The sequence below is a fragment of the Dipodomys spectabilis genome, unplaced genomic scaffold (assembly GCF_019054845.1).
Source record: "Dipodomys spectabilis isolate Male_0828 unplaced genomic scaffold, ASM1905484v1 ptg000637l, whole genome shotgun sequence".
NCBI lineage: Eukaryota > Metazoa > Chordata > Mammalia > Rodentia > Heteromyidae > Dipodomys > Dipodomys spectabilis.
The window spans coordinates 474,818-483,489 of record NW_024871314.1 but is presented as its reverse complement, the minus strand read 5'-3'; the positions used below and the strand labels follow the sequence as shown (position 1 = coordinate 483,489).

At 36.7% G+C, this 8,672-nt stretch overlaps 1 pseudogene; it reads left to right on the top strand.

Moving 5' to 3' along the window:
• The first annotated feature begins 8,299 nt into the window (after nucleotides 1–8,299).
• LOC122101181 lies at nucleotides 8,300–8,396 on the top strand (annotated as a pseudogene).
• Nucleotides 8,397–8,672: the final 276 nt, after the last annotated feature.

Sequence of the window (8,672 nt, the reverse complement as noted above, 5' to 3'; positions counted from 1 at the left end):
CCTCCCCTCTGACCCGGAACGCCATCTCCCCCGTGCCCCACATTCTAGGCCACGCCCTGCCACAAATGTGCCCCAGGGGTAGGGCTGAGTGTTGACCCAAGGATCCCACCCCCATCGCCAGCGGCTAGTGTCCCAGGAAACGAGGAGATGCAGGGTTGGATGAGGATTGGGCACCAGAGATCCCCTGGCCTGGAGCAGTGGGAGCCACACTGCCGCACATCTGCGCCTTTCCTATCCCTGGTGGAAACCCGGTGGATTTAGTCAGAGTTGGGGAGCAGCATGTCTACACCTACCTTCTGGGGTCTTTTTCTATGTTTCTGGGGATGGGAGGTGTTGGATGTAGAAGATAGACACCCTTGCTGTGTGAGCCCTTGTGTTCTGTGCTCGGTCAACCTTTCTCCTGAAAACAGAGAGACAGAGACATAGATAGAGAGACAGATAGACAGAGAGATCATCTTTTTCCTTGTGCAGCCTGACTGTGGTCATGTGAGTGATCAGTTGGCAAATTGCAGGTGCTGCATGGATGAGTCTTCTGTCACCAGTCTGGATGTGAGTGTGTGTGTGTGTGTGTGTGTGTGTGTGTGTGTGTGTGTGTAGAAGTGGGTTGTAACAAGGAGGCTGAATGCTTTGGTAACTTCTACCTGCTAACTTTGAGGCATGTATGAGCTTCACAGGTCTGGGGGCCTGGAAGGGTGAGAGGATTGAAGGGGATACAGCACTGTTTAATTACAAGAACAAAGGATCTGTGTGCAATGGAGCTGTGTACTCCCTTGGGCTTGGTTGGTGGCAGTGGGAGCTTGGGACGACCTGGGAATGCGGCCTACAGGGGATGGCTTCCCAGGAGGACAGAGAGCATGACCAACACTTAGTAAGGACATGAGTTCTGCTAGTATAGAGCGCAACAGCATAGGTCATACTCTGGGTCTTCCCATGATGACGTCTTATGGGTGAGGCCAACCCTATTTTAAATCTTGAGCTGTGATCTTCAGATCTCAGTGTCCTGAGTACCTAGGATTATAGGCATGAGCTTCTGGCACTGGGACGCTGGTTCTTTTTGGTATATTAGGTTTAGACCTCAAGGCCTTAGGCTTGCCAGTCAGGTCTTCTACCATGCAAGTCAAGATTTTCTGTCTTGGGCATTTCTGAGATTGAGAATTAATATATGCTCAGGCTGGGATGGATCATGGTCCTCCTATCTGTGACAGGCATGAGCCACCAGGCCCAGTCTTCTGTAGTTGGGATGGTAGACATGCAGCGCCACACTCAGTCATTGGTTTAAATGGATTGCCCCAAACTCAGTCCACGGCAGCCAATTCTTGACCAGAGGTGAAGTTCTGGGTTGGACCTCAACCACTGGACTTCAATCTCCTCATGGGACAGTTGTGAGGAAACAAGGGATAAATACAGAGGGATCTCTGGAGCAGGGACAGGCAAAGAGGGAGGGGCCATCTGATACTGTTCTTGGCCATTCTGTGAGCATATGATAGGAAGATACCCGGAAAGATCTCCGATGGTGTGTGTTATTAATGGTGCAACAGGTATGGGATTGTGAAACAAAACATGGCTCTCTTTCTTTATTACCCTATCCCCATGAGTAATAGGATCCTTCACTTTGTTCAGTTTTGAAGATGGTGAAACTTAGGCACAGAGAAGCCAGATGACCTACTAATGACTCCCAGCTGTCAGGAAGCTCGGCCTGATATCTCTGCCATGCTCCCTAGGACAATGGGTGCTATTCAGTCCACTTCTTGTGGTGGGAACTCCACTTATTTCAAGTCAGGCGGCTTGACCTTTGGGCCACGGGCAGATCCCCGAGCTCCTTATCTCAAAGCTAGCACCCTACCACTTGAGTCACAGCACCATTTCCAGTTTTCTGGTGATTCTTTGGAGATAAGAGTCTCACAGGTGTTCCTTCCCGGGCTGGTTATAAACCACGATCTTCATATCTCAGCCTCCATTGCACATAGGATTATAGGCCTGAGCCTGGCTTAAGTGTAATTCTGACCTTCTTTCTTTCTCTTTCTCTCTCAGGAACTGATTCAATGGGTGCTGGAGGAGGTGGCCCAGCATCCCCATGTGGTTGGAACCAAGGTGGCCCTCTCATTCTGGAGGTAGGCTGTGGGTCAGGAGCTGTCTCGCTCAGTCTATTGTACCAGCTCCATGAGGTAAATCCCTCTGTGAGTATTCATGATGTGAATTAAGGAATTTTAGGTGCTCCTTACAAGTTGGAAACTGTTGGGCTAGGTTGATTTTATGGCATAAATCTTGAGATTGATGGTCATAGAAATAATAGCTTACTCTGATAAACAAGTGCTTACTCTTGAAGAATTAATTATTACACATGCTTCATAGTTTTACATTCTACCAGAATGTGGCTATTTTTCTGTTGACTTCTCAATCTGTAACACTCCATTGGAAACTGCATCTATTGCAGAATTACATAACATGCAAACAGGTACTGTTCTGAATCTCTCAGGAATGTTGAGAATTTAAAAATGAGTAGTTATTAGTCATACGAATTTTGAAGAACACATATATTCTGTCCTCTAAACAACTTACTTACTTTTAAATGTTATGGGTTTCCATAGCATTAAACTGTTTTCTGTTTTAGAATGAGAAAGTGCTAAATTTATTCTTTTTTGAAAAATTTGGCGAATATATTCTGAAAATATTGTCTACTTGGATAAACATTCAAGTTGTTTAGCCTCTGATAAAGAAGAGGTAATTAATTCAAATTAGATGCCAAATAGTATTGATTTTTAAAATATTATTACATAAAGAATATTATTTACTGTGCCAATACAGTGAAAGTATATTTTACGCAGCTTATTTTTTCAATTTTATTATCAAAGTGATGTACACTGGGGTTACAGTATTTGTAAGGTATGAATCATAACGTTTCAAACTTGTTAACCCTCTCTCATTTTTCTCACAGTTTTCCTTCATCCCTTCACCCCTCAAAAGTTGTAATGTACATTTCCAACATATTGTCTTGTGAGTATTGCTACTGCATTGGTTTTCCTTTTGTCCTTTGTCTCACCATTATGCTTTTCCCCTTCCCTTCACTAATTAAGGTAAAGGTATATGCAATACAAAATCATATACAGCAGGGATAACCATGGTGGGAAAACCCAAAGAAAACAAATCACATAGTTCATCAAAAACAATAACCACAAATGAAAAAATCTGGTTCCATATCTTGGAATTCATTTTACTTAGCATCAGCTAATATGGTTATATACACGCATAACAAAGCCACTGGAAAATAATAGCTGCATGGATACTATATCATGAAAACAGCATGTTAACTTTTTGATGGTAAAGGTGGAATTAAGATCGGTGAATTCGTCGTTCTGATAAAGGATTTTCATGAGTTTTAAAGTTATGACAGGCAAATTTTAGTTGTTCAAAATTTTAACAACTTATCCTATGATGAAAATTTAAAATTGCCTGGAAGAATAGGCTTTCATATAAAGAAATCCAAGGAGACTTAGTAGAGAGGGAGCAATGTGGATGAAGATGGCTCTTTTTCACACTAAACAAACAAACCTGAGAAACCTTGCTGTAAATCCTGTAGGTTCCCTTGGAATTGTCCTTACCCAGGAACTATATATTCACTGTTTGAAACAAGGATGTATTGGAATTTAAATTCAAAGTTCTTTTTTAAAAAAAAGGCATCAAAATTTGTGACTATACCTTTAATTACCAAACAGTAATTTTCTGAAAAAGATAATTTGAGTCAAAATATTTAGGGAGAAAGTGCCCTTCACAATGAAAGAAGGTGTTGGGATTACACATTTTTGTTTTTAACACTTTCCACAATGTCTTTGGATGTGAAGCAGTGAAACAAAGAAAAGAATCTGATTGTATACTTCAAACAAAGGATTTCACATTTCTAAGTGGTTCACAATAAATAATATCCTTATTCATATGAGATATTGAAGACTTCTGTTCTTACATATGCCAAAAAGTTCAGAAAAGAATTGAGCAAATGGAAAAGTTTAATTAAAAAAAAATGTTTTCTTAGCAGACTTAGCTAAGCGTATCATCTTTAGCAGCGAAGGGAGGCCAAAACTTTTTGATATAAATTGTGTTGGTATTTTTACTCCCTAAAGTGAATTTACGGAGCCCATTTGGCTCATTACAATGCAGATCTGATTGAATGAAGACATGAAAATAAATTACACATCCAAATGAGGCAATTAAAGAGGTTTAAAAGAGAAATTATGAAGATGTAGTAGTGGTGGAGCACGTATAGTCCTTCAGGTTCACTAGACATGAAGCCAAGAAGCTGTGTTTAATTGTAACTCTGGCAAGAGCTAAGAGGAGGACGTAGAAGCAGGACATAGAAGCGTTGTCCTTTTGTAACAGACACTGTCTTCCAAGGTATGGGTGATTTAACTCTATTATCCTCCATACATCTTGATGAAGAAATGCAAGACCAAGAGAAAAATAATCGATTGAAATAATTTTGCATATAATAACTTCACTGTTCCTGATATGGTATCTAAAGAGAATCTGAAGAGAGAGGATAAATGCAATATTTTTGTTTCTTATAAGCATCTTGTTAGCAAAATATATCTTTGAAGTAGACAATTCTGATTGAACCAACAAATGATGGAGTACTTATTTTTGTGGGCAATTTAGACACAAGAAGTCTTTCAAGCTAAAAGAAAAAAATATAGCCAAATATTTGTTATCAGAGCTTCTTGGATTGTTTTCTGGAGACAAAGTTTTACATTAGATTTCTCCTCATTAACATAGATATTGTTTCATGGCAACCAAATGCAAGAGGGAAGTTTAATGGACTCACTTTGCCAATTAAACAGCATGAAAGAAGAAAATGGCAAATAATATTTAATGAATTACTTTGCCAGAACAAAGAAGGAAAAACATAATTCAAAATCAATTGACTTAAAAGTATGAAGAAAGAGTAGTGAAGAGAGATTAGAGAAAATAAAGAGTAGTGTTTTCTCTCCAGTGGAGTAATGGGTTCTTGATCTTGTTTCTTCCATTCTATCCTCACAAGCTACCAAGCGTTTCTCAGGACTGGATTATCCAGTTCAGACAGAAAACTCGTAGAAGAAAGATACTATTTGCAGCAGATGTAGGTGATTTATAACCTTAGATAATCTCTTTAATTCTGTTCAAAATGCTCTCCTATCCAAAACTTCCCTCTTTGAAGAGCTTTGTTTGCTTTTCCCAATACTGCCCTTCATTAACTGATTATAATTTTGAGAGGTCATATTCATACAATCTGGAGATTGCTGTTTGGTTGTGATTTTTGAGTGTTTTTTGTTTCTTGTTGTGTTTTAGAACTGAATTTTAAAAGGTTGTGCAATTGTTTTACAATTAAATATATTCATCTAATTGTCCAATGCTCCTAGATCGCAGTCACTCCTTCCATCATTCTCAACCAACCCTTTCTCCAAGATTTATTTTCAATTTACCACTTCCTTTATCATATGTGTACATTGAGTATTCTAGCTGTACTTGCCCCTTGTTCATTTTTCATTCATTCTATGTCTTTACTATAATTCCTCTCTGGTTTCAACTTCCTGATAGTCATTCTGTTAAACTGTCTATTAATACTTTGAAAGGTTTATATACATTCCATGGACTTTCAATCCTGAATATTCTTGAACTGATGTCAGCTTATATTTCCATAATTCATTCATCTGCAGCAACAATTTACAAGAATGGAGACAAGAAGCACCTAAACATGATTTTATTCTCATCCATTTGGAAGATTAATCTTTAGTCAAAAAGAAAGTTAAAAATGGCTTAGAATGTATTCCTAATTACAAATTTTTATAAATGGTTTTGTACAATGGTGTGATTCTTTTATTTTACATGGAATAATTTTTTCTACTACCTATAAGTTTTGAAAAATGAAGAAAATTAAAATTTATTCCTAGAGAGGAATTTGATAGAAATAGAAGACAGATATTATGTTTGTCATATCTCTGATGAATACCCATATTCAAGACTTAAAGTTATATTTCTAACTATGTTAGACAGAGAGAAAACATAAAATAGCATATGATAAGGCAACTATTTGTGACTTTTTAAATGTACCTTATTAAATGATGAAATTTATTAGCTAACATCTGGGTTTGAAATTTAGGAGGCTGATGTATTTAACACATTTCTGGAAGGCCCTTACTGAAAAACACAAATTGTGGGTGGTACTATTTCTACACTTTAATGAATGATTGAACGTGTTTGGCATTAGTGCTGTGTAAATAAATCAACTCTATTGTATCTTGCTCCCTACACTTGAAAAACTTGTAATGTCACTAAGCATCATCAACTTGTCAAATGTTATTTTGGCGAATGTGATTGTAAAAAGTTTATTTGAAAAGGAATACACTTTCAGGAGATTCAATGTAGATTATCATTGGTTTGAGAGTGACATTTTTATACCACAGAACCATTTTGTACTGAAGTCCCAGTGTTTTGAAGCTCTCCTTAGTGCTTCAAATGTTTTTCTGAATTACATTTGACCTCTAAGTCAAGTTTTCCGGGCTTTGGTAGACCAATTATGGATCTATCCTTCAAGGAACTATTTTTTGGCCTACTTATGTTGGAATAAAATCTTTCATTAAGCAAAGGGGAGGGGTATTAAATCTAATCTTGTGACACTTTGTGAACTAGTTCACTCATATGGGATGGTCATCTATAAGTTGAATGTTTGAATTACAGTACTTTTTCTCAAATTTTGTTATCTCATCCTTCATTTTAATTTGCCTTGCATTTCACAATTGCTTACTGCTAATTCCTGCATCTCGAGGAATTGGGGCCCTGAAATATAGGAAATGAGAAATTGAGATGGGTCTTCTATTACTTTGTGTTGACATGTTGCATGGGCCTTGGTGGGAATTCTTGCCTGTTATCTGATGATGCAGGTAACTGGAAACTGGGATCCTAGGACCCATGTGTACTGCAGAAGAATAATGTTTTTTAGACATCTTAGCAAAATAAGGGTATAAGCAGTAGGAATGCTTCAGAAATATGGAGAAAAACATTTTGGGACAAGCGAGTTAAAGCAATAAACAGAGCAGCAGAGTAAAATCCATTATAGATTAGAGGAAAACATTGTTTTTTTGCCATGTGGGTTCAGAAGACCAAGAACAGAATGTATCACAAGATTATACTAAAGATATTGCATAGATACTTTTTTTATTCTAATATATATTTTAAACCTAATTTTTTATTCCAATTCTATTTATTGGAATAAATAAATATCAATTTATTTGTCAAATTATCAACTAATTCTAGTAAGTTTCACTGTGCGAAATATAAAATCAGCACATATAAATATAAAATATATAACTATATATACTATAATTAAAAAGCACACGTTTTGCATTGTTCTGTTGTAGTTACTGTATCAATGGCAAATCTATTTGAAAGTATTAATCCATTATCTCTACCTCAGTGTTTGATAGAGTTAGACCTAAAGCTTTACCATTTGTAGATTTACAGCATGGAGGCAATAGGAAATATTGTGATTAAAACATGATCAATTTAATGCCTAATAACGAGGAGAAACAGATGGACTTCTCCTGCAACTATGAAAGTATTTGGTGATAAAAAGGCAGTAGTGTAAGTTCCTGCCAGGTTGGATGGTAGACAGACCAGGACATTAAGTAATCATGCATACCAACAATTTTTTCACCTTCTTGGCTTCAGCTACTTTTGAAATGGAAGGTACAATAAACAATTATATTTTGATAAAATACCTTCTAGTCCGAACAGTTCTGTTTGAACTGTTCATCTCTCTATGATCCCTTGTAACCAAGATTAGTTTTGTTCCAGTAAGACAATCTATGCTGTCAGGGTAAGATATTCTGGTTGGTCTGTTCCCACATGGAAGAAGGGTAAAGGCTCATGTAGACATTTGTGCCAGTAACACCTCATTTGGGAAAATGTCAGCTGAAGAAGTTTAGAAGTAGCTCTTAAGCAATGCTTACTTTGAATCCATTAGTTCCACAGAGCTAACACAGTTGGATAAATAAGTACTTGAAAAAGCTATCACCTTTAGACTTATCTAAAAATAATTGAGAGTACGATCAAATTCCAAATTAAAAGAGTTGATAGTCATTGACAAAAAAAATTTTCAAATGTGAGGAATCGATTGATCAATATAATTTTTCCACTATTCACAGAATTTTATGGAAATAAGATCGATAACATTGTTAGGAACAATAAGGTTTCCTTGTTACTAGTAGGCACCCATAGATATAAGCCTGTATAAAGATTGCATCATTAAGTACTTAAATTTAGAGGATACTACGTGCTTCAGCAGCACGTATACTGAAATTACAATGCAGAGATTAACATGGCACTTGCACAAGGATAATATGAAAATTTGAGAAGTATTCCACATTTTTCATTCTTCAGATGTAAGAAATGAAAAACAGTTATTAAAAAGTTGATTACCAAATTTTAATATAACAATACACGTAATTCATATAATTAAATTTAGTTTGACATCAGTGTATTAAATCTTCACCTCAGAAAGGCGTTTACATAGCATAAACTTTACAAAACTTTTCAAATTAGACAACATTGTCATTTTATCCCAAAGAAAAATAATATTAAGACCTAGAAAAAAGGAATCAAACTGTTTCTATATGGAATGCAATCGGAAAGGACACATTAATGAA